The sequence below is a fragment of the Camelus ferus genome, chromosome 17 (genome assembly GCF_009834535.1).
Source record: "Camelus ferus isolate YT-003-E chromosome 17, BCGSAC_Cfer_1.0, whole genome shotgun sequence".
NCBI lineage: Eukaryota > Metazoa > Chordata > Mammalia > Artiodactyla > Camelidae > Camelus > Camelus ferus.
The window spans coordinates 41571859-41597008 of NC_045712.1; the positions used below are offsets into that span (position 1 = coordinate 41571859).

At 46.7% G+C, this 25150-nt stretch overlaps 1 protein-coding gene across 1 annotated transcript in view; it reads right to left on the minus strand.

The window, feature by feature from the left end:
- CCR8 (C-C motif chemokine receptor 8) overlaps positions 1 to 25150 on the minus strand; it is a 113680-nt gene that overhangs the window by 20764 nt on the left and 67766 nt on the right. Inside the window, exons 4-7 of the mRNA XM_032459192.1 lie at positions 24855 to 25087; positions 20295 to 20942; positions 19007 to 19099; positions 17562 to 17676 (exon numbers count right to left, since the gene is read on the minus strand). The gene's annotated coding sequence lies outside the window, so the exon portion shown is untranslated. The remainder of the gene's footprint in view (positions 1 to 17561; positions 17677 to 19006; positions 19100 to 20294; positions 20943 to 24854; positions 25088 to 25150) is intronic.

The following is a 25150-nucleotide window of genomic DNA, read 5'->3' on the forward strand; positions in this document are numbered from 1 at the left end:
ATAAGCCAAGTAATAAATGGCATACGGGTCAGCGAAGAAGAAAGCAAGAGATCACCATTTACAGAGGAAGGGATGTGGGGGAGAAAAACCCAAATGAATCTGTAAGTGAAGGAAATCCAAAAGAATCTACAGACAAAATATTAAAGTTAGCAAGAGAGTTTAATAAAGATGCTGAATGGAAAGCTGGTAACACATGATTCCACTGCATTTCTATGTCTCAGCAACAAACGTATAAAATATCATTCTTCAAAAACAAAGATTTATTGTATTATAGAATTTGTAAATATAAAATTTTGGTACATAAATCTCACAAAATGAACAAGAACCTTTATAGAGAAAAAAACTTTATTAGATTAAAAAAACTTTATTAGAAGACATTATTAATAAAATTTATTAAAAGAATTTCTAAATAGCTGTAGAGAAATTTCATGTTCACATTTTAGAAGATGAAATATCAAACGATGTGAGTTCTCCCCTGAATTGATTTAAGGATTCCATATAATTATAAAAAAAAAATCCTCACAGTATTTTTTGTGATTGACAAAACAATTCCAAAATTTATTTAGAAATTTATAAACAGTCAAGAAACTGCTAAAAAAGATAAGAGGGTCTCACAATAACTGATAACTAGTAATTATTATAAAGCTGAAACCTGTGAGAAACAGACACAGCATTTTTTAAAAACAGGTAAAAGAAACTGAAGAATTGTGCTCTACACTGGAATTTGACAGAACATTGTAAAATGATTATAAATCAATAAAAAAAAACCCCAAAAAACAGATAAAAGATCTGAATAGGCTCTTTTCAAAAAAAAAAGAAAGAAAATTCAAATGACCGATAAACAGAGGAAAAGGTGCTTAACCTCTTTAGCAGTCAGGGAAATCAAAATTGAAAACATACTGGGGTGCTATTTTACACTCCCAAGATCATCAAACATTTCAGTCTGACGTTACTAGGTGTTGGCAAGGATTCTGTAGCTTTGGGAACGCTCCAGTAGAACTAACTGGTGGAAGTGTAAGTTTGTTCATACCTCTGGGAAAGAGTTTGTCCTATCTAGTAAAATTGAGTATAGGCATCCTCTAGGACCGAGCAACTCCATGGATGGACATGGGTGAGACTGGTCACTGCAGCATTGTTCGTATCAGCAAAGTTCTCAAGACAAACCAAACATCCACTGGCAATGTAATGGACTAAACAAATTGGGATAATTGTACAAGGGAATATGCCACAGTGAAAATGAAAACATCGCACTGCACTCCTCGACGCGGATGTTGAGCTCATGAAGCAAGGTGCAACATAATACATGCAGTATCACTCCATTTACACATACGGTAAAACTGCAAGGGAAAAAACAGGAAGGCTTCATACCAAAGTCTGGCCAGCTCATCTCTGAGTAGGGGCGAGAAGGGGATGTATTTGGGGAGAGGCACCCAGAAGACAGAAGGTATTTTGATGTTCTGTTTCTTAACTTGGATGATGAGTATATCGGTGTTTATCTGATCATTATTTTTTTTAATATACATTTACATTTTCATGTTGAAATATTTAATACATAGTATGATTTAAAAATTAAATAACAAGTAGAAACAAAAAGGAATTGGACTGGATAATATTTATGAACTTCTTCAGCTCTCATTCATTCATAGGAGAAATACTTTGGGAGCACTGGGCTAGGTCCTGGGGCTTCCAAGAAAAATGAGAGACAAGCTGTCCTCTACCTGTTACTATGCAGTCCCGGGGGCCTGCTGAGGCCTCACACCTCTCTGGCACCGGTCAATTCTCGGCTTCAATGCGTCACTCCAAGCCTCCACTTTGTGCAAAACACAGCCCATTCACCGCAACACACACACACACACACACACACACACACACACCCAGCCAACCACCAAACAAAATACAAAAAGCAATCCATTCCAACCAAGAATTTAGAAATTTTACTGTACCACCTCTTACAAGATTCTGGTACTCTTTCCTCCTCTCTCTCTTCTTCCAATTTCTCTCCCTACCTTGGTCCTCCTCATTCTCAGGACCAACACAAACTCCTCCTTTTGCACAATAGGTTGTTCCCTTTGCTCCCCCATTGCTCAGGTATGCCCCTCAAGTGATGTACGTAGCTCTTCCGGACAAACCCAGTGGCCGCCCGTAGAAGACATTTGATTCGATTTTCTCCACCTCGTTACAAGGCTCAGTGCATTCACTACTGGGACAGAGGAGCCCACCCAGGGCTTCAGGAGCAAACGCAGGCTCTGCTTGGGTCTTCAGGGTGAGAATGTGGAGGTGGCTCAGGAGGGAGCTGACTTAATGGATGGGTATGCCTTCAAGCAGAGAGTGGAACATTATTAAAAGAAAAGCATTTTTCTGGGAGGCTCAGAGCCTGGGTTCTTGTCCCAGGTGAGCCACCATGTTGCCCTAGAATTCTAGGAAAGTCACTGAATCTTTTTGAGTTTTAGTCTAGGGCTTCCACACTTTAATGTGCACACGAATCACCTGGGAATCGTCTTAAACTGCAGGTCATGATTCAGCAGTTCTGAGCCTGGGATTCTGTAGTGTCTAACCAGCCCCCAGGCAATGCCAGTGCTGCTGTCTGCAGATCACATCTAGACAAGGGATTAGGATCTTCATCTGTAAAATGGGCACAAAGCCTCCATGAGGATGCTGTGACTTTACGACATAATATGTGTGACTGTGCTTGGGAAAATTTAGTGCTCCTTAAAATTGTGATGGGTTGTTATTATTGTGGAGCTGGGATGTTACAAGTCTTGTCCAATAAACTGGGAGTGGGATCCCCTATATCTTCACTGCCTGACACCTGAAAGATGGTCATACCCATCAGAAGTGTCAACTGTGCCAACATGAAAAGATGCTCAGTATCGTTAATTATTAGGGAAATGCAAATCAAAACTACAATGAGGTATCACCTCACACTGGTCAGAATGGCCATCATTCAAAAGTTCACTAATGATAAATGCTGGAGAGGCTGTGGAGAAAAGGGAGCCCTCCTCCACTGCTGGTGGGAATGCAGCTTGGTGCAGCCATTATGGAAAACAGTATGGAGATTCCTCAGAAGACTAAAAATAGATTTACAATATGATCCAGCAATCCCACTCCTTGGTTATATCAGGAGAAAACTCTAATTCGAAAAGATACATGCACCCCAATATTCATAGAAGCACTATTTACAATACCCAAGACATGGAAGCAACCTAAATGTCCATTGACAGATGACTGGGTAAAGAAAATGTGGTATATATACACAATGGAATACTACTCAGCCATAAAAGAATGGAATATGCCATCTTCAGCAACATGGATGGACCTAGAGATGATCATACTAAGTGAAGTAAGTCAGAAAGAGAAAGACAAATATCAGCATGGTATCACTTATATGCGGAATCTAAAATATGATACAAATGAACTTATTCACAAAACAGAAACAGACTCACAGACATAGAAAATACATTCATGGTTACCAAAGAGGGAAAGCAGGTGGGGAAGGGATAAATGAAGAGTTTGGGATTAGCAGATACAAACTACTATATACAAAATAGATAAACAACAAGTTTATACTGTAGAGCATAGGAAACTATTTTCAATATCTTGCAATAATCTATAAGGGAAAAGAAATAGAATTAGATATATGTATATGAATAGATTTATATACATATGTATAATTGTCACTTTGCTGTACACCTGAAACACATTATAAATCAACTATATATTTCAATTTAAAAAAAATAAAAAAAGAAGTGTCAACTGTGCCAGGAGGACATACCAGCCCTCAATGGAGAGGTCCCTGGAGAGAGCAAATCAAAGATGTGACATGCTGGCTGGCAGATCTGCATGAGGGCCCAGTGACTTCCAGAGCTAATAGGGTGGAGAAAGAACCTGCAGAAACAGGAAGTCCTGCAGGACAGCAAGGCAACACACACACACACACACACACACACACACTGTCTCAAACCACAGAGGGGCTCTTCTGTTAGTTTCACATTTTCTTTAAAGGCCAGAAGCCAATTAACCGTTGGTAGATCCACAGAGAGCTTTGAACACAGCCTGGTAAAATTAGAGCAGGTGCGCAGAGGGGCAGATGGTGGGGTGTAGCAGGTGAGCTCAGGACCACTTTGGTACTGGACTCGGGACAGGGCTGCTCCACAGCCCACGCACCTTCTCACCCGCCAGGCCCTGGGCCTCCACTTTCCACACTGGCATGTTGCTCTTAGATGCTGCTCATCCTTGAGTAGGCAGCAGTGTGAACCACTCGACGGAAAGCATTTTAAGTGGCTTGCCCAAGTCACAGTGGAGTTCCTGGCAGAGCTGACTTGCAATGCTCCCACTCCAGGTTGCCCATCAGAAATGCATGGGTGGGTTATCTGGGCTCTGCTTAGGAAGTATGAGAAATTGCTAGCCCCTGGAGTGAGGAATAATGGAAAAGGAACTCATTCGTTCATCACCTGTGCTGTTATCAGGTACAGGCTATATGTTAACTACTGTATCCTCACAGCTTCATGAGGACGATATTTCTGTGAATCCAATAACATCTCTAAAGGCTCTTGTATGGTGTATCACACAGAAGAAAGTGCCCACAGATGTTTGATTATCTCCCCTACTGCCCCATTTTACAGATCATGCAACCCAAGAAAGTTAACCAAAGTCACACAGCTAAGCGGAGAAGCAACCTCAGGTCCACCAGGCTCCACGTTCTGTTACCATTGCAGTGCACTGCCCGAGAAGTTGCTGGAAAGGGAACAGGGTGGGCTCTGGTGTAAGACAGAGGACTCTCATTTAAGGGTCATTTCGCAAGGCACTTGGACAAGGTGTTTCTAATATGTATCTGTGATACCCTTAGGAGTCTTTCCATGTTTTGGTTTTTTTTTCCAGAATCTTTCCATCTTTAGGTAAGAAAAGTGCACTGGATTGGAGAGTATCTTCCCCCAAATTCATGATCTTCCCCAAATCCCAGAATGTGATCTTATTTAGAAATAGGACCATTGCATGTGTTGTTAGTTACGATGAGGTCATACTTGAGTAGGGTGGTGTCCTTAGAAGAAGAAGAGGACAGACACAGGGAAGATTCCGTGATGACGGAGGCCGAGATTGGAGTGATGCATCTACAAGCCAAGCAAAACCAAGGATTGCCAGAAACCACCGGAAACTAAGAGGAAGACATGGAACAGACTCTCCCCCAGAGGCTTCAGAGACAGCACGGCCCTGTCAACACCTTAATTTTGGACTCTGGCCCCCAGAGCTGTGAGAGAATAAATTTCTGTTGTTTTAAGCCGCCCGTTTTGTTTTCAGCAATTTGTCAGAGCAGTCCTGGGAAAGTAATACATAAAGCACTGAAGAACTTTACAGGGTGTCTGTTCTCAAAGTATTGCCATCAACACCTTGTGGCAAATGAAAAACAGTACTTTTTAAACTGTGAGACTTGAGGAAGGCTTCACGTACCAAGGGCATTTCAGTCCAGCGTGTTCATGCAGAATGTCCACCGCAGATGCGTAGATGTCTCTCAAGCCTACGCACCCACTTGTACCCTTCCTCCCCTCCTGCACAGACGATTCAGAGCAACTACAACCAATTCAGTGGGGCCTTTCTGGATGTGATGAGGGTGGAAGGGCAGCTTTATCAGCAGCCACTTCCTACAATGGCATGAGGTACCAGGGTGTAGGCAGGGTGATACTTCCTTGGCGTTTTTAATCTCACCTGGAGAGAATTAAATGAATCATCCTTTGTCCATGCAGGCATTAACTCCTCAGCCACATTTATCGTCTATAAATCAATAACTTTGTGAAATAAATAACAATTACGATTCTTATTATTATCAGTGCTTCTCAATCTTAGCAGTTTATAGAATTATAGGGGAGTTTTAAAAATATCAGTGTCAGGGTCCCACTACAGACCAACGAAATCTGAATCTCTGAGGGTTTTTTTTTGCACATTTCCCCATGTGATTCTAATGTGCAGCCAAGGCGGAGACCCGCTGTTCTGGGTCTCTGCTACTGGCAATGTGGTACATGCACCAAAGTGCTGCCATCACCTGGGGGCTACTTAGAAATGCATAATCCTGGCCGCACTCTAGATCCCACTCTGCATTTTGACAAGAGCCCAGGTGATCTATGTGCACATGAAATTTGCAAGCCCTGAACTAGACTATCCTTTCCTTCTATTGTCTCGAGTGAGAAGAGTCCCTTTGGCACCCAACACTGAGCCGTCAACAAGCATGTGGCGTCCAGCTTTTCTCAGAGACGGTATTCAAACTATTTCATGGGGATGCTGGCCACAGACAGCTGGGACGGCAGTAATGGTCAGCCCTGGATGAATGTCAATTCTAGTCTTACTATTAATATTCTAGTTCTCAGAGCTTTCTGTCTTGGCTACTCTAATTGTATCTCCACCTCTGGGGCCTCTCTGGGGGGAGACGCTGCAGCAGGCACAGTTGGGGTGGCTCCTCAGTTCCCAATAGCCCCCTTGCTTTGAAAACAGCAATCAGCACACAGGCGCTGCACCCTCACTGGCTGGGGGTGGAGACCGGGGGGAACCGAGGGTGCCAGTGAACCAACCTCTCTTTCAGGTTCTGAATAAACCTTAGAAATATGTACAGAATTTTTAAATAGGGTCATTTTGGCACATTTGGGCAAAGCTAGAATGGAGGACATAGGTTTATTGAGTGAATGAACCCAGGAGGACAGTAGCAGAAAGTGACCTTTTTCTCTCCCACCACTACCCCTGCAGACACATACTGCTGACTGTTGACGCATCCTGCTCTACATGGATGACTGCTCAGGCAGAACCCACAACTTTCTGAGTCACACTTCGGTGTTAATACTTCTTTTTTAGGTATTTTTAAGAGTTCAGTCCAATCAAATATCGTTGATCTCTTATCCATTTAACCTTTCCTGGCCCTGCAGCCTGGGCCTCCCTGGGCTGAGGAAACTGCCCTGGGGAATGGGGAGAGGATGGCTTTGCCTCCTCATCCTTCCGTTTCTTCTCCCCACTCACTCTGCTGCCCTCCCTCCTCTAGGGCTGGGTTGGGACGGGAGGCAGGGTGGGAGGCAGAGGGTGTATCGGGTTGCTCTGGTAACAGCCTGGCAGGGATGCCCTCTGTGTGGCAGTGCCCAAGGCTGCGTCTTTCCCATGGAGCATCTTTGTGGATGTCTCAGAAAAGGTCCCCCCGAGCTCCAGGCCCAGATGGTGAGGGCCCAGCCCATGTCCTTCAGTTTTAAGAAATAAGCCCACAGCGGAGGTGGACCCAGACCGGGAGGGGAGTTTTCACATAAGTGTTAATGCTCTGCCTTTGGCTCCCTCCTTCCTGGCACTCCTGCCCCCATAGTTTCCAGTTTCTCTGGAAGTCCTGAGCTCTGACCTGTCTCTCAGCCCAGAATACACGATGCCAGCATGACAGGAGCAGGCACAGCCCCCGGGTCCTCATGCCTACCCAAGAAGGAGGGCCTTGGTCTGGAGACTGGGGAGCAGAGGAGAAAGTGTGGGCACGACTTCCACTTGTGGAAGCATATGGGCTTGAGGCCCAGAAGATGCCATGTGCAATTATAATTTTGCAGAAAACAAGGAATCCAGGGAAGGGATGATTTTTGAGTACTGGTGTGGTTTTCATGCTCTGCCAAGAAAACCAGTTCCTAAAGGCAATACATCTCAGCGTCCACCTTCGTGGCTCACTCCCAGAACCAACCAATGCAAACTGGGTTCCCAGTAGCGACTCTGAGAGGGAGGTGAGGGTGAAGGGAGTTGGATGCCCTCAGGGACAGCATCTGAGGAAGGACGGGAAGGGGATAAGAACTGGGGAGACAAAGAGGTCGAGCCCTGAAGGCCTCAGCTCACCCCCCAGGGAGCTCAGAAACTGGAATGACCCTTCTGAGATGGCTCAGTTTGGGTTGAGAGAGTTGGGCCTTTACAGCCTGGAGTTGACCAGTCACTGGACACAGGCTGCCTCAAAAAGGAGCCGGACTTCTGGCTCAATGGCTACCTTCAGCCATAGCATTTCCTAAGGGGGCTGATAGCAGAGGGCCATCTGCCAGCTGTGCTCCCCAAAGCTGGGGGAAGGTGTCTGAAGGGAGACAAGGAGACAGGGGGCACATCCCAAGGTCCACCACACCCTTCCCACCTGAGTCAGCCGGTCTCCTCCACCAGACGACAAGCTCCTTACAGAAGACGGCAAAGGGAACGGCTCAGAGACCACCCTCACCTCTCACAATGGACCCCATCACTAGTAAGCCTCGGACCACATTTGTTGATCGGTGGACCAGTTGCAGAACAGAACTTCCTCTGACTTCAGTGAGCCTGCATTCTAAGAAAATCAGCATGGCGTTAGCATGCAGGCAGGAGTCTTTGTCAAACACAGAAGATCAGTATGACTGTACCTTTGAAGTGCTGGGGCCAATTCTTCTGGCTGAGCTGGCTTGTGGGCTTGGTTTCTCAGGATAAGAAACTGAAGGAGAGCGCAGGAGAGGAATAGGAGGAGGATGGCTGAGGTCCACAGAGGTGAATGTGGTAGGCAGGGAGATAGATAGGGAGCAAAGAGATAGGGAGGCACCAGTGAAAACTCAACCAGCATTGAAAACAGTACCAAGGTCTGTGGGAGCAGAAAGGAGGCTGATTCAACGAAGCCACCTCTTGAACCTCCCGCCATCTCTCTTTCTTTCCCACTCGCCCACCTGAACCTCAACTCTCATAAACCCACCTTCTTCCTGTGCACACAGCAGCTCCTGGTTGAAACACACATTACCTCCTACCTGGCTGCACTTCCGTTCCTGACAACAAGCCTCATTCAGGCTTTCCACATTTTCAGGTGATTTCTATTCAATGTCCCTGGTCAACTCAGCCTCTCAGCTTCCGAAACAACAATTTCACACAGATACTCTGTCCGCATTCTCAGCCAATGGCCTTGCTTCTGATTTCACTGAAAAACCAGAATCGACCAGAGGAGCTGTTTCACACACTGCCAGCCCTTAGTCAATTTCAGTCCCTGTCAGGAGGCCCTGGGCTCAGCCCAAGCCCGTGGAACTCGCCTCTGTTCTGCCAACCCCACCAGGTACAGTTGTCCATTCCCACAGCTTTAACACCACCAACAGGCTGGTGATGCCCACGCTCCCCTAGTCTAGTCTGTGTTTCGTCCTGGAACTGGATTTGTACACACAGCAGCCTACTCGGCAATTCCATTTGAAGCATCTGAGTGTAATATATCCCAAATAAAACTCTTGATCCACGTTCCACAAACCTGGCCCTCCGCCTGGGATTTGCCTTTCAACAAATGACATTTACATCCCCAGCTGCTCAGGCCCCAAACCTAACTCATCAGCTCCTCTCTTTGCCTCATGCCACACATCCAATCCATTAGCACGTCTTGTTGCTTCTACTTTCAAAATATATCCAAATCCACCAGCATCTCTCACTCGAACTCTAGCAATAGCTTCTTCACTCTCCCCAGTCACTCATTCCTTGACAGTCCCCACCCTGGTGACCCTGTCTACTTTCTGGTCTGTCCTGCACAGGCTGTTTCACGGGGAGGTGGCGTCAGGCAGAGGTGAGGGGACACACACCGGAGCCAGACGGCCTGCTTCAAAACCCTACCTATTATTAGCCATGTGCCCTTGGGCAAAATTACTCAGCCTCCCTGTCCCTCACATTCCTCACTTGTAAAGTGGGAATAACAAATATGGATTTGCCTCTTGGAGCTTTTAAGAGAATTAAAGGGAGCCCTCTTCCCTCATAGCTCATAACTGCAATCATTTACTAAGCACCTGTGAGAATCCAGTCTTTCTGCTCAGCACAGTTGCTCAAAGTGGATACACATATACCCGGTGACAAGTGGCAGTGGGCCAGGGGCACTCTAAGCCACAAGGCAAATTAAAAAAAAAAAAAAAAGATTTTGCATAGAGTTGACAATGGAGAAAGACATTTTCAGGAAAAGGGACCACTTGCGTAAAGGCGTGGAAAAAAATAACAGCAAGGATTCAGCACTTAGAGTGCCAGGCATTATTCTAGGAGTTTTACAAATACCAACTTATTTAACTTTCTAACAGGTCTATGGAGCAAATGCATTACTTCCCCTCACTTTATAAATAAGGAATGTGAGGCAGAGGAGGCTGAGTAACTGGCTGAGGTCACCTGGCTAATCTAGACAGGATTCTGAACCAGGCAGCGTGGCCCCTGCGTGTGTGCTTCTAACCTCCACCTTACACCGCCCTGTAGTGGAGCAGCTGCCCAAGGACGGGCCTGAAAGGACACAGGTTTCACCGGAAATGAGCAACTGGAACAAGATGAATGGGCAAGAAACGAGGTGGGAATGAAGAATCAAGGCTTCGGGTGCCACTTGAATCCCAGCTCTGCCACGTCCCACCTGTGGGGCCTTGGAAGCCAGTACACGTGGTCCTCACCTGTAAAGTGAGTTCGCACCTGTATCGGAGTCTATCAGTACAGGAAAAGCACTCGCTTCTTACCCTTCCTTCTTCTTTAGGACTGTCTTCCTATAAAGAAGTTAAAGTGGCCTGCTTAAATGCATCTACACTTCTGCTGCAGGGAAGGTGCAATGAGTGTGCTTTTCCCTATTCCTCTCACTAAAGACAATGAAAACTCCTGGGCACTGCATATATCATCTAAAACGTGGGGTGAAAAATGCAGACCAGGTAGGCACTTGGGACCCAAGGTGTAACAAAGCAGTGGGAGAAGCAGCCAGTTGCCTGGAAACTCCAAGAGGAGCAGACTTTTTTGGACTCCCCACCTGGACAAAGGCAGTGTAGTTAGCAAGACGGAAAAGGTTTAGATAATAACCTCTCTAATCTGACCAATACCTGCAGAAAAAAACTGTGGCCCAGTCTCCATCCACTCCAGCAACGGTAGGGTCTCAAGGGGGGCCTAGGCGTTCACACATTCGAGGCTATAATGAAGCACTCCGACCTCCTTCTGACCGCCCCCTCCCCAAGCCCCCAGGGTGATGGCAGAGAAGCTGGTGGAGAGGCAGGACTTCTGTAATAACAGTAGCCCAGCAGTAATGAGGCCAGCATCTGTGGTGTCAGTGGAGGCCACACAGGGAGCAGTATCTAGGCATTCCTGCCCCGCCCGGCCAGGGTGGTCTCAGTGGAGACCTTGAGGAAAGCCAGAGCTCCCACCCCCACCCAAAGCCAATGAGGAGCCCAAGTAGACCTGGCCGTCTGCCCCCACCTGGCAGTAAGGAGGCAGCATTTTCCTCCCACTGCCAGGGCAGTCTCAGAGGAAACCAGCTGAAAAGGAGATTTACATAAGGACCACATTCCCACAACATAGTATCCAAAATGCCCATATTTCAATAGAAAATCATTTGTCCTAACAAGAACCAGGAAAATTTTAACCTGAATTAAAAAGGCAATGAATAGACACCAGGACTAAGATTACAGAGGTATTCGAATTACCTGTCAAAGATTTTTAAAGCATCCATCATAAAAATGCTTAAATGAGCATTACTTGAAAGAAATGAAAAAAATAAAAGCCTCATCAAAGAAGTGGAGGATATCAGAGGAACCAAGCGGAAATTCTAGAAGTGAAAAAATACAACAACAAATTAAAAAACTCAATGGATGAGTATTGAGGAGGCACAGGAAAGAATGAGTGAACTCGAGGACAGAACAAAAGAAACTGCCCACAACAGAGAGGAAATAGAAAAAAAAAGAACAGAACCTCAGGCAACAGTGGGACTATAACAAAATATTTCACATTTGTGCCATCAGAGTCTCGGAAGGAGAGGAGAAAGGGCACAGGGAAACTGAAAACGTATTTGATGTAATAACATCTGGGAACTTCTCAAACTGGCAAAAGACACAAACCTGTAGATTCAAGAAGGTAAGTGAATCCCACACAAGATAAAACCAAAGAAACCCAAACCAGGATGATACCTCACAGCTACACTCCTAAAAATTAAAGACAAAGAACTAACCTTGAACTTGGTAAGAGAGAAATGACACTTTACCCACAGTGGAAAAACAATCTGAATGACAGGGAATTTCTCCGCAGATACCATGGAGGCCAGAAAGAAGTGGCACAAAATTTTTCAAGTGTTAAAATCGAGTCATAAAAATGAAGAAAGAGGACTAAGAGAATTTTTCACCAGCAGAACTGCCCTAAAAGAATGACTAAAGGAAGGTCTCTAAAAGGAGAAACCTTGAGATGTCTGAAAGGAAGAAAAAGAGAGAGAGTAAAAATACGGTTAAATACATATTCCTTCTCCACTTGAGTTTTCTAGGTTGTTTGATGGTTGAAGCAAAATTGTAACACTGCCCAATGTCCTTCTAAATGTATATAGAGGAATGTTTAAGGCCATTGTATTATAAACAAGGAGAGTCAAAGGAGGTGATTTCAACACTTCACTTGAACCAGCAAAACGCTGATACCAGTAGATTCTATCACCTGGTATAAACATTTAATCAGCTATACAACAAGATATACTCAAAACCTCTACAATATAATCAAAACAGAATTCTAAAAAATGCTCAATTAACCCATAGAAGATGGGTAAAAGAAAACAGGGAAACAAAATAAATGAAACAAGCAGAAAACAAAAAATAAAGTGTTTAATAAACCAAACACTTAGCCCTTAAAATATCAACAGTTATATTGGATGTAAATGGTTTAAGTACATCGATTAACAGATAAGCTAAAAAAAATGACCAAACTATATGCTGTCTGTAGGAAACTCACTTCAAGCATAGGTAGGGTGAAAAAAAAAAAAAAAAGGATGGATTAAAAGTAAGCTATGCAGACACTAATCAGAAGAAAGCAGACAGGCTTCATTAATACCGGATAAAATAGACTTCTGAGCAAAGGAAACCACCAGAGACAGAGAGGGCCTTCACATAATGATGGAAGAGTCAGTCCTCCGAGAAAACATGCCATTTATAAGTGTGTATGTACTAATCAACAGAGCTGCAAAATGTGAGAGCAAAACCTGACAGAACTAAAGGAGAAAAAGACACATCAACAATTATAACCGAATGGGGGCCGGGGTGGGGGTATCTCAGTGGTAAAGTGTATGCTTGGCATGCACGAGGTCCTGGGTTCAATCCCCAGTGCCTCCGTGAAGGGGAAAAAAAACATTTTAAAAAGCCAATTATAATTGTGGACTTTAACAGCCCTCCCTCCATGATAGATACACAACTAGACAGGAAATCAGGATAGAGGAGAAATCAACCCCACCATTAACTAACAGGATCTAATTGGCATTTATAGAGCACCCGCCAATGGCAGAAAACACATTCTTTTGAAGTGTTCAAAGATCAAATACCAATAGAGACCATATCCTGGGCCATACAATAAACCTCGACCAGTTTAAAATAATTTAAATAATACAGAGTGTATTCTCTGACCATAATGAAACCTAACTAGAAATTAATAGCAGAAAAAGAAAAATTTCCAAACACCTGGAAAGTAAACAACACACCTCTAAATAACCCATGGGTCAAAGAGAAAATCTCAAGGGAAATTACACACACACACACACACACACACACACACACACAGAGTCAGTACCATTTCATGCTAACTGCATGATTTGCAAAGGCTCAACATTGTTCTTGTAAATAATACGGATCATAGCTAATTCATAGACCACTACAAAGCCGTACACTACATGCACGGTCACACACACTGTCCTCACCAGACTCTAAGAAGGATGGGTTACTAATGTTATTCCCACTTTGTTAAGGAGGAAGCAGAAGCTTAAATCCGCTAAGTAACTTGTGGTAGGTCACAGCTCTAATCAATGGCGAGATCAGCTCAAGCCCAGGTACCATTCTCTAGGGAACCTGCTGCAGATTAGAACCCTGACCCTAGCCAACTCTTTTACAGCGAAGTCATATCTCAACCCTCTTCCCAAAACACTGCCCACTGTCTGGGGTGGAACAGGCATTCTCTCCAGCCCCCGATAACTGCCAGGAGATGGGAAATTCAAAGAAGTGAGGGGAGGGCTACAAAGTCCATCAAATGCGCAGGAGAGGGCTAGAAATCTGAGGTCATAAACGCTAATACCTGTCTAGGTATGAGTCAGAGGGTTCACTGAGAACGTCAAAGCAGTTTTATTTCCAGATAAACATCAGAACAGAAATAAAAATAGCTATCTGACCTATGAAATACATAAAGGTTAGCTCATATACTTTTTCTGAGGTGGAGGGGAGAAGCGGTAGGCAGGGGATTTTTAAATTGTAATTAGTTTTTATTTTTAGCTCAGTAATATAAGCCAAAAAATTAAACAGTGCTCAAAGATTATAGCAAAACATAGCTATCCCCTGTCCCGAACCCCTGTGCTAGTCCCACACTCCAGAAAAGATCAGCCAGAATACTTCTGGTTGTTTTTCCCCTCTGGTATTTACCATCCAAATTTCTAAATAGTAGGCTCATCCTACTATTTCTCAATTCACAACTTCTACTTTCTACTGATTCATTGTTGGGATGGTTGAGGACTTAGTTCTCTTACCCTTCCCCCCTCTAACCTCACATAACATATAATTATGTTACAATTACAACATAAAAAGTGTTGTTTACTGGTGGGAAATGGAGTGGGAAGGGATAAATTGGGAGTTCAAGATTGGCAGATACTAACTACTATACATAAAGTAGATATACAAGTTTCTTCTGTATAGCACAGGGAACTATATTCAATATCTTGTAGTAACCTATAATGAAAAAGGCTATAAAAAGGAATAAATGTGTATATATGTACACCTGAAACATGCTGTATACCAGAAACTGACACAATATTGCAAACCGACCATACTTTCAAAAAAAAAAAAAGCATTGTTACATTTCTTTTCTTAAACCATTTTTTTGTTTTTCCTTTATTGGCTATCTTGCTTTTATTCATTTGCTTGGTCTTCTACATGCCTACATTTTCAAATGTTCCTATCAATTAGCTATTATGCATTAAAATGGCACTAATGAGGAAATTTTCAATGACATTTAAAAATTCCTAGGACTTAGAAGTCTGTATACAGTGTGTTGTCAACTTTGAGGGGAAAAATAGCCACAAAAAATACACTGGATGGTGTAAGATCAAATGCAAAACAAAAATAGAGGGTTAATTCTCCTGGTTGCAAGTAAGGGAAGAGACTTTCCTCCTTTCTCCATTTTGTTTCAGAATTTCTTTGTCCTTTTCAAATGTATTTAAGTCTTTATAATGACCAGTCTCACAACTGAAGATTACTTCCTCAAGGACCTGGGGACGATCTTTCTGATTTCAGCCATCTTTCTGAAATGCAAACTGTCTCCCAGTTTCTGTCAGAGGATAAGAACCTCCTAATTTGGTGGTCCCTTATTCCAATTTGCAATGAGAAGTTTGTTTCTCCTCTGGATAAAACCAACACAAGGGGTCTCCCCAGTTACTCTGGGAAATTTGCAATGAACTACGTGTGATACAAGGTGCTACTGAGCCCTTTTACTAGAGGACTAGTTATTGTTCACCTTGAGAACGTGTATGTAAGGTGCTATACTGCTTGGCTATGTAAAGGGTGGGATTGCTTTCCTTCTTTGCAGTCTCTTAGTGGATTCCCTGTGATGCAATCATATTCTGGTTTAATATAGTTTATTCAATAATAAAACTGTTTTCTTCCTCTGCTACCTTTGTGGAGTGGTTTTCTGGGTTGGGAGAAGATTCTGCTTTTTTAAACTATATTCTGTCTGCAACCGAGACCCCATGGGTCCTTCCCAGGACAGACCCCTTGCCCGAGGTTCTCTGCTTTAGCTCCTCTCTGAAGTACCTAAACAACACTATCCGATGCACAATTCCTGAGCTGTTTTACAGATGCTAAAACTCACACCAAATGGAAGAGGTTAACTGCTTGATGTAGCCCCCAGACCTACTGGAGCCTGATTGATAACATTTACATTCCCCTGCCTCAACCCGCCCATCTCTGACACCGCCCTGTTACCTCACCATCAACCGGTCAGAGAACTGTGCATGACCTGGTCACCCCCTCCCGGTACCTCTACTTGTCTGTTCATTTGTAAATAGCCCTTTACAAATAAACCATCTGTTTCCATAGAGATTCCACACTGGGCCCAGCTTCCTTGCCTCCCCTGGACTGCTCAGCACTGCCGGCCTTCTGAACATTGGCTGCTTCCTGGCCAGACTGCCCCAGCGGGGACACATGCAGTGTCCACCATTGAAAAGCCTAGGCCTCCACCTCCGAGCCCCAGTTCCTAGTCCTGCTGATGTCTCAGCCTCCCAAGGGACGAGGGGAAGGCCATAGGGCATCCCTTGTCATCCCCACAGCACCGGGAGACGTGACGGCTCTGGTTCTAGGTCTGATCTGCCTGCATTCACGGAGCCTCCAGCTTTCCCAGCAGCTGCCCGGAGAGTCCAGGTCCCACAACCCAGAAATACAGGAAGGTGAGTGCCCCACAGGGGAGATGTTGACCAAAGAGACACAGGAGAAGAGAAAGAGCTGGGGATTAAATGGCTTGCTCTCTGTCCCTGACTGCTCCAAGAGGCAGCGGTCCCCTGGGTCTTCAGCAGAGGTCCCGCGTGACCAGGTGACCAGCCGTACCCTCTCATGTAACTGCGGCCAGCTCAGGAATAAACCATCTTTCCTTTCCCAGCCTCACTTCCCTTTTTCCTTCACTTTGTTCCCTTGAATTCCACATCCCAGCACGGCATTACTGCACAGGCTTTGCCTCAGCCTCTGTTTTCTGGGCAAGGAGCTAAGACAGGCATTGAGGGGGCTGCCTTTCGGGGAATCTGGCTTTGTGTCTGCTTCAGACAAAGCTCCCACCCTTCCCACCCCAGACCTAGTCTCCATCTTCCTCACTGCAGGGGCACCAGGCTTCCAGCCAGAGGGGCCATGGCGTGCCCCAGATGATGCAGGCTCGGCCTCCGTCACCTTTCTGGATTTGCATCAGTCATTTTCTTAAAAAGGTGTTTTAAAATAATTATCCAGCACCTTAGCTGTTCTGTACCAGGAGGATGCCTCTACATTTTCTCACCGCTTGTATTACCTGGAAATTCTCCTTCCTTCTCCTTTATTATTATTATTTTTTTAATTTATTTTGGGGGGGCAATTAGTTTTATTTGTTTCTTTCTTTTTTTAATGGAGGTACCAGGGATTGAACCCAGGACCTCATGAATGCGGAGCAGGCGCTCTACCACTGAGCTGTGCCCTGCCCCTCTCCTTTATTTTTTTCTCTCTTCCTCTTTCTTTTCCTCGGCCCACTGTCTTTCACCGCTCCCAGGATTTGACAGAGGTGTGTCTCTGGGAAGCCTCCAGACTGAGTCTCTGGGATTCAAAGTTCTGCACCCCTCAGCCCCAGCTCAGGGCTCCTTGTAGTGCATTTACAAGAGATTCTGATAAACCTGCTAGAACTGGGTCGTCAGGCAAAGAGCGGGCAAGTGCATCCTCGGAGGACGTGGCCCTGCCTTCCCATTGTGCAGGGTGGGAACCGGGCAGGCACGCGTGGGCTCAGCCCTCCAGCCAGCCAGCGCTGCTTCTCACACACAGCTGGAGGGAGGGCTGAAGGAAAGACTCGAAAGCAGTTTTGAAATGGCTGCCCGTGGCCACAGTCAGTCAACCTGACCTGTGGCTCCGACTTACCCTGCAGAGAAAGTGCAGTGTGTGCCCTCTGGTCACCGCGAGGCTCCAAGGGCCATCATGGGTGAGACCCAGCATCAGCCTGTGTGCTGCACACCTACTGCTCAGAACCGGCCACCTGGCAATGGAGGGTCAGAGAAAAAGCAGGTGTGAACAGAGACACAGGAATGAGCAGTTTCATGAATCTTCTGTGTGCAGCTGCCTGCCTTTCTGAGGGCCTTCCTGACTGTTCCTCCAGCCCAGGTGTCACTGGAATGGGTATCCTTCCGGGGCCTGGTCACCCATCTTTGGGATGGGGGGTCCCAGGTGCACAACTGAATTCGAGGTGCTTTGAAAGTGGTTCAAGCAGCTTTTCCATGGGGGCCTCCAGCAAAAACTCCAGACAGGACAGGGGCGGGTCTTGGCTCCTGTGCCTGGCTGCCTTGCCCCTTGCTGTGAACAGGAGTGGACCCTGGATGTTCCAAGGGCCCCGGAGAGCCGGCTGGCGGACCGCACAACCTCAGGCTTCTCCTCCCCGCCAGACCTTTTCAACGTCTGTGTCCCTCCTCTCCTACCCCATCTCCCCCCTCCCTCTGTCCTCAGCAAATCCTCTGTTTACTCTGAAGCTTCACCATTTTCCTTGTTTGTGGCAAACCTGACCATGTTCCTGTGGTGTCTGAGTGTTTCGGTGCCAGGAAGAAGCCTAGCCAAGCAGGACTTGTGGTTAAAAGACGTGCATGAATTCAGGCCTGCCTGCAAAGGCTCCCAGCTGACAGCAGGGGTGGGAGGGCGCTCGGTGAATTAATTGTTCTCCTGAACCTTCCCTCAGGGCACCCCCTCAGCCTTCTCTCACTGATGTCCTTTCAAGTCATTTTCTCTCCAGAAGCCCCGGGTTCCCTCATTCATGCTCCTGCCTGTCAAACTTATTTCCCGCCAGCCAGCCTGTCTGTCTGTCTGTCTGTCTGTCTCTGCACCTGCTTCCTTCCCCTGGAGATAGGGGAGATAGGGCGAGGTGAGATGGGCGCCTCGGAACAACATGGGCCCCCAGGTCTGGGCCTGGAGAGGAGGGAGGGAGGGGCTCCTGCTTCCCAAGTCCCCGGCCTTGCCAGGCTTCTGGACCCTTCTGAGCAGAACAGCTCTCACTCGTCCACCGGGTTGGAAGGAGCCCCAGGCTTGAGGAGTGCCCCCGACCCCTGCACTCAGTGCCTGCAACCACCAGCAGTCTGGCCCCCGACCTACTGTGGGGGCCCCAAGACAAGCACAAACACTGAGATTTTAGCGCTTGGATACTGCCTCCCAAGAAGCATGGGAGCCCCCAAAGTACGGGGCAGAGCTGGGCTTGACTGGATGGCCACAGCCTGGCTGAGATGGACGCTGGAAGTGCGGTGGGGAGGGGGCGCTCGGTGAGGCCGAAGCCCAGGGTGTGGGAACCCGCCAGATCCAGCTTCCAGTGCCTGTCAGGCACTTACCATGTGGTGACCTTGGGCAATGTCCCCCTCCGAGCTGGGGTTGTCCTCCACAGCGTGAGGGTGAGGGGGCTCCATCGGTGGCGGGGGGCTGCCCTGGGAAGTGATGACAATATCATAAAGGGCCCAGCACTGGGTGGACGCGAGGCAAATGGCCACTTCTCCCTTAATTGTGTGGGCAGTCGGCGACAGATCCTCACTGAGGGGACCATGTTGGCACCAGGACACAGCAGTGGACGGACACAGCCCCGGGCCTCATGAGGCTCCTTTTAATAGACAGACAGACATCAGACACACTCCACACCCAAGAGGGTGGTGGTGACATGTGATGGGTCCTGTGAAGAGGAAATAATGGACTGAGAGAAGGGACAGGGTTGGGGGCCTAATAAAGCTGAGTGGGTCAGGGAGGCCTCTGTACAGGACCCAGTTGCCATCTGAAGAGACAACCGAAGAGGGAGAGGTGGGGGCCGGGGGAAGGGCCAAGACTAGAAAAAGACTCAAGAATCTTAGGAACTGAAGTGAGTTCATAGTGGCTGGAACGCAGTGTAACATAAATTTATATATATATAGATATAGATATAGATATCGATATCTATATATATATTTATATTTTAAGTATTCTTTCTTTTTTGTTTTTTTTTGGGGGGGTATGTGGAATAATTAGGCTTATTTATTTACTCATTTTAACAGAGGTACTGGGGATTGAACCCAGGACCTCACGCGTGCTAAGCACACGCTCTACCACTGAGCTACACCCTCCCCTGTGTAACATGAGTTTAAACCAGGGATACTGCCAAGGTAAGAAGGGTAGTTCACGTATAAAACAAGAATTTCCCCTGCTCTCCTGTCACCAGGCTGCAGGGACTTGTCAGTTTGCCTACTTGGCAGAGAAGACAAAGCCTTCAGATCACCTCTCCCTGACCCCCACTTCACCAATGGCTGCCTCTAACACCTCCCAGAGAGTGGGACAGCTCTGAGGGGTGTCTGGCTTCCAATATCTGTCATAAGCAAATTCACCAGGACCAGAAGCTTTAGATCAGTGCCATCCAATAGTGTCCAATAGCAATAGCCACCCACACAATCTTCCAGTCATGATTTTAAAAGTAAAGAGAAGCAGGTAAAATTAATGTTAATAAAATATTACATTAAACCCAATACTTCTAAAATATTATCATTTCAAAAGTAATTAACATGAAAATTAGGCATGAGATATGGTACATTCTTTTTTTCATGCTAAGTCTTCCAAAAGCTGGTAGTTTCTATCTACACCCCATTGGCAATTGACACTAACCAGACTTCCTGGGCCCCGAGCTCCTTGCGGCCCGTGGACACTGCATCGGATGGTGCGGCTCTAGACATGGCAGTATCGAAACCACAGGAGAGACCGGCCCACCAGCACAGGTTCCTGTCACCTGCCAGAGAAGCTTTAGAAGAAGACTCAGGGAGGCAGCCAGCACTTACAGCAACCTGTATGGAATTACAAGGCGCTCCCTACTCCAGAGAGATGCAGCCAGGTTCACTGGTGAGGAACTGGCCTGCAGCACAGCCTAGACCTCAGTTCCCTCTTGCAGGGCACCCATCAAACACCCCTCCCGGGGACCCTGAGTTGGCCCTCATTTATCCTCCCAGCATTTTCTATCTCCCCAAAGAATTGGGTGAAACTGGTCTTTTTTTTTTTTTTTTTTTTTTTTTTTTAAGCTTCCTCCTGTATTATTACCTGCAGGTGCTGAACCAGGACATCAGAGCCAGTGTGATGTGGCAGAAAGAACACTGCCCAGGGCATCAGAGAAGACAGAATCCGTTCCTGCCCATCTTTTATCCGACCTGCGTTCACATGTCAGTACAGTGTAAGAGGCAGGTAAGAGCTCAACTCTAAATTTAGTCAGGCTGCAGCTCCAGTTTCTGGACTGGGCATTTTTCCGTGGCTTTGCATCCTCATCTGTAAAATGGGAACCACACCAGTCTGAGCGTTAAACAAGGTAACAATTGCAAAGCGCCTAGCACAGAGCTTGGCACACGATAAACGTTAATAACTAGGATGATTTACTGTCATGTCTTACCTGTTACTATCCCTGCTCCCCTGTTTCCTTGGGTGCAAAGTGGGGATAATCATGCTTCATGAACCCGCTTTATAGGGTTCTGTGAGGCCTATGAGAAACGATGAATGTGAAAGCACCCTGTAAAACTGGGAAGCCCTTTATCAAGTCCAAACAGGACCCGTCAGTCCCACAGCCTAGCTGAGGGTCTGACTTTAAACAGCCTTTACAAATTCAGAGTTGGGAAGGGGAGTCTGCGTGATATCTGTAGCTCCAACCCTGGATGAGGCGAGGCTGGAAAGCCCAGTTTCAGCACTCTTTTCTGACTTCAGCTCTGTTTTGTCATCTCTGTGAAGGGCTGAGAACACCAAGTTCGCAGGTCAACGGGTTGAGGGTCAAATGAACCCTGGACAGTGGTGTGCTTGGCACAGGGCCTGCCCGACTCAGGGCAGCGGAGGGGACCTTGCCGCCCACACCTGCCTCAGCCAGGTCGGGGCCAGCAGTTCATCTCACAACCACAAGAGGGAGCCCTAAGGCTTCCGTTTAGAAAATGGTTCACCACCACCAACAACCCTGGCCTTTCCCCAGATCCCCCTTGTCTGCTGCTTTCCCAGGGCCGGGACGAAAGCCTTTCAGGAAGGGGTGATGTTTGTCCACCCTGAGTCTGCCCAGAGGCATCTGCTTTGGGGTCAGCAAACAGCTAGACACTGCATGTATGTAAATTTCTGACCTGAGGTGGACTTCCTGCTCGCCCCCTCAACCTTCCAGCTGAGTAGCCTTGGAATTACTTCTCTAACTTCCTTGGGCCTCCGTTTCCTACCCTAAAAGGGAGCCGGCACCTGTGGGAGAGCTTTGTAAACTGTGCCCTGAGCTGCCTGCCCATGCACATCATGGCCGTCCTTTCCACTGTCCCCATTATGGGATTGCCTAAGACAGGAAAAGAGGACAAACTCCCCTGCTGGCTGTCCTGACTGGGAAGTTCCTACCTGAACATCAGAGATGCTCAGACACAGCCACTCCACAACAACAAAATGACCATCTACCAAGACAGTGCTTGGTGGACTGAGTCAACACAGACCGCTCCCCCTTCCTTCTGATAACTGCTTATTGCTCAGTGTTCCCTGAGCTGTCTGGTTTTGCAATCTTGAAGTGTAGAAGCCAAATTGGGACCAAGACTGTGGAGGAACATGGTAGAGACCCTGCCCTGTTCATTTTTATGTCGCAAGCAACTAGCCCCATGCACAGGGCAATGGCATGCAGTAGGTGCTTACTAAACACCTGGTGGGTGACAGAGCGAACAATGAGTCAGGCTGATGAGGCGCATTATACGTACAAGCGTGCAGCGCTGCATGGTGGCTGCTACAGAAACAGCTTAAGCGTTAGTGTGCAAGCAATGACTTGTTTTGGAATATTAGAGCTCTTTTGCTTTAGTTTGCAGTGAGCCTGTAGGACTTCTCTTCATCCTACTGAGATTTAGAAATAATTCAACCCAAATGAGACTCCTGGAGGAGAATGACAGTTTCTTTTTAAAATTTTTTTCCCAGTATTTCTCTATTTCCAGCTTTACTGAGTATAATTGACTAAGCACAGGCAGCCGAGCATGAAGATGAGAGATAAAGGAACGGATCTGACACCAAGTCAGGCTTGTTCTTCTCTGGTACAGTTCCCCGCTGCCAAAGTCCATCCTACAGTCTTGTGGGAAAACGGACACTCCAGCTACTTCCTGCTGAACAAGGGCGATGGGGGGACGGTGCTGGGGTGGAGTGCAACTGATCAACTTAGGACTGGAAGTATTGCCGAGTCCCAGGCTGGGCATGAACAGTTTGCATTATGAGGACACATCCCTTTTTTATGACCCTGTTGCAGCACTCAGACAAGCACCTGAACTGCACTCATGAACTCCAGCACTTTGGATGAGGATGCCCAGATGCTCTGCTCTGTGCTATCTCTGTCTCCTGAAAGTGGGGTTATTTCCCCTTTGACCACATTCTGAGATCACCTGCTTAAAGCACTTCCTTTCCAACCAGTGGCTGTCACCAGTAGTGAAACACAAGAGAAGAGCAAAAGCCATCATTCCTTATCTGGTAGGAGGCTGGGCTCGAAACAGCAACTTAAGATCCTCTCAGTGGCGCACAAGATCAAGTCTGATTTTCTTCATCCCATCCCCTTTCTGGAGGAGTGAGTTTCACTCAGGTATGGTAAACCCACGATCGTCTCTGGGCTAATTTATCAGAGGGTGTTCAGCAGTACTTCCTACAGTCCTGTCCCCTTAGCTGCAAGTTAATGCCAGGGTCCTTATTCTCGCCAGGTTTTGAGAAGGACTTGATCCCCAGGCTGGTAGGGGTGCAGGACCACCTCAGGGGGAGGTGGACCTATTGGAAGCAAACTCATGAACAGAAGCTTAGAGAGTCCCTAAAGTCTTAACATAGTTGGCAACTGCTAGGTCCTTTAAGACATCTACAGATTCTCCTGCTCGGGCAGACAGGTGGAATGACCTATCAAACAACATTTCAGGAGGGCCTAATTTAAGCCTGCTTCTGGGAGCCATGCTGATCTGTAGCAGGGCAACTGGCAAGGCCTTATCCCAAGTTAAATTAGTCTACTAACATATTTTAACAACACTCTTTTGAAAGAAAAATACCACGTGGTATCACTTACTGTGGGATCTAAAAAAATGACACAAATGAACTTACTTACAAAACAGAATCAGACTCACAGACACAGAAAACAAACTTATGGTTACCAGGGGGTGAAGGAGGTGGGAAGGGATAAACTGGGAGTTTGAGGTTTGCACATACTAACTTCTATATGTAAGACAGAAGTTATACTGTAGAGCACAGGGAACTATATTCAATACCTGATAGTAACCAACAATGAGAAAGAATATGAAAATGAATATATGTATGTATACGTATGACAGAACTATTATGCTGTACACAAGAAACTGACACAACATTGTGAAATGACTATACTTCAATTAAACAACAAAAGTTAAAAACAAAAAACCCCAAATGCTCTTTTTCAGCATGTGATTCATTGTCTCAGTTTTTCTTGTTGATTGTGGTCTCCAGGGTGAACGCAGTCACCAGTCAACATGCGATGCTTTGGACACCAGCCGGGTTACACAGAAGACAGAAGCAAGCCCAACGTCACTTTGAAGGGCGTTAGGCAATCCAGCTGGGGGAACAATTTCCTTAAGGAAGGCTGTAACTACGTCAGAGGCTTTTTTCTGTTGGGATGGGTTATGCTTCCACCCATCCTGAAACGGTGTCCACTAACACTAACAAGTATCAGAAGTTTCCCGTAGGCTTTTGAGTAAAGTGGGTCTGCTAATCCTCAGTGAGGCAGGCTCTTCCATTTTGAGTTCCCATTGTTGGGGTGGGGGCAGGTCTAGCACCAGTCTTTGGATTATTTTTAGCACAAATTTTAGCCTGGCCAAAGGCAGGGAAAGGTGGCCTGACTCGGAGGCCGGGGGAGACCAAGAATGGAAACTGGGCAGTGGACGTCCTCAAACGCCAGCAGGCCACCCAGCCTGCGGCTCTGCAGTCCCACCCGCAGCTCATCCTGGCCAGCGCAGCAGGTCTGCGTTGGACATGAGGAGGAGGTGAGGAGGGAGCATGCAGTGGGCACCCTCTCAGGACCACAGCGACTAGAGCCAGGGGCGCACTGGGCACAGGCCACAAGAAGGGCAGTGGGGAGCCAGGGAGGGCCTTGGGGGACTCACTGACCACTCAATAAACACGTGTACTGAGGGCCCACCAGTCACAGACCCTGGCCAGGCCCTGGGATAAGGACGGACCAGAAGGAGTCCTCACCTTGAACATGACTCGGGCAGGTAAAGAAGTGGTAAGAAGGCAGTGCGGCTGTGGTTTGAGATTCGAGTTGCAGTCAGAGAACACAGGCTGGGGCAGGGATCAGGAGCTGGATGTAAGGACCTAGCTGGGCGCCACATCCCAGGGAGCAGCCTGGGCCACTTCGTGGGTGAAGCCGGTGTCCATCGGAGACGTAACTGGGGCTTGACTGCAGGGTATAGGGAACCACCAAATGCCTTGAAGGAGGGACGGGAGGGGAAACGTAATTATTAAGCAACTACCAGGGGACCAAGCATTCA